Raw genomic sequence first — 1,784 nt, 5'->3', positions numbered from 1 at the left:
CTTATTTGGCCATTTGAATTATGAGTAAGTTCAAAATCATTGATACATTTTTTAAAAGAAAAGATCAAGAGAATGAATATGCTTCTACTATTACTACTCCAATACTTGAGGGGTCATCAAATTTCATTACTTCAAGTTATTCATTGAATAGCTCAAAGCGTCCATGACTTCTTCCAAATCAACTGGATGATTTTCGTTTGGAAAGAGATCATGGAATGCGACCAATGATTTGGAAGTTTCCTCCAAATAAAAGAGATGAAATCCGTCGGGTTTATATTAAAGTTAGGGTAAATCAACCAATTCTTGATAATTATCCATTTTCTGGTGATAAAAGTCATCGTCGCTTTCAAGCTTCATGGTTTAAATTGTTCCCATCTTGGTTAGAATAATCTATAGAAGATGATGCTATATATTGTTTTCTGTGCTTTCTTTTTGCTAAGGAACCTTCAATCAATACGGATTCAAATGCTTTTATTGAGAATGGTTTCAGGAATTGGAAGAAAGTAAATAGTGGAAAAGAATGTGCTCTTTTGAATCACATTGGCAAAGGTCCTAACTCATTCCATCATAAGGCGTTGAAATCATGTGATGATTTGATGAAACAATCACAACATATTGACAGACTTCTTCATAAGAAAACATCAGAAGAGATTGAAAAGAATCGAATTCGACTAGGAGCATCTATAGATTGCATTAGATGGTTGACATTTCAAGGTTGTGCATACAGAGGACATGATGAAAGCCAAAGTTCAAGCAACAGAGGTAACTTTTTGGAAATATTAAAATTTTTGGGATCTTACAATGAAAGAGTGAAAAAAGAATGTTTTGGAAAATACTCTAAAAAATGCTAAGTATACTTCAAATGATGTCCAAAAAGAAATTCTACATATTCTTGCTACTAAGGTGAGAAATTCAATTAGAGAAGAGATTGGAGATGCCAAATTTTGTATTATTGTTGATGAAGCTAGAGATGAATCTAAAAAGGAGCAAATGGCCATTGTTTTGAGATTTGTTACTCTAGATGATTTTGTTAAAGAGAGATTCTTTGATCTTGTGCATGTCACTGATACTTGTGCAACAACTTTAAAGAAAGAATTGATTTCTGTCCTTTCTCATTATAATCTCCAAGTTGAAAATATTAGGGGTCAAGGGTATGATGGTGCTAGCAACATGCGGGGTGAGTGGAATGGTTTGCAAGCTTTGTTTCTTAAAGATTCTCCACAAGTATACTATGTGCATTGTTTTGCTCATAGGTTACAATTAGCATTGGTAGCAGCTTCAAGAGAGGTACTTCAAATTCATGAATTTTTTACTCAATTAAACTCTATTGTCACTATTGTTAGTGCTTCTTCAAAAAGACATGATCAATTACAAGAAGCTCAAGCAATTGAAAATGCAAACTTGGTTGCTCAAAATGAATTAGAAACAGGCAAAGGTGCGAATCAAATAAGCACTTTACAAAGAGTTGGGGATACTCGATGGAGTTCTCACTTTAATTCTATTTGCAGTTTGGTAAAAATGTTTCCTGCTACCAATATTGTTCTCAATAATATCATTGAAAACGGGACAACTTATGCACAAAGAGGTGAGGCTTATGGTGTTAGTAAAATATTATTGTCATTTGAATTTGTTTTCACTTTGCACTTGATGAAAGAGATTATGGGAATTACTAATGTTCTTTGCCAAGCACTGCAACAACAATCTCAAGATATTCTTAATGCAATGCATATTGTTTCTACATCAAAGTTACTTCTTCAACAATTAAGAGATGTTGGATGGTGCAA

The sequence above is a fragment of the Arachis duranensis genome, chromosome 6, assembly GCF_000817695.3.
Source record: "Arachis duranensis cultivar V14167 chromosome 6, aradu.V14167.gnm2.J7QH, whole genome shotgun sequence".
Taxonomy (NCBI): domain Eukaryota; kingdom Viridiplantae; phylum Streptophyta; class Magnoliopsida; order Fabales; family Fabaceae; genus Arachis; species Arachis duranensis.
Note: the sequence above shows the minus strand (reverse complement) of the source record.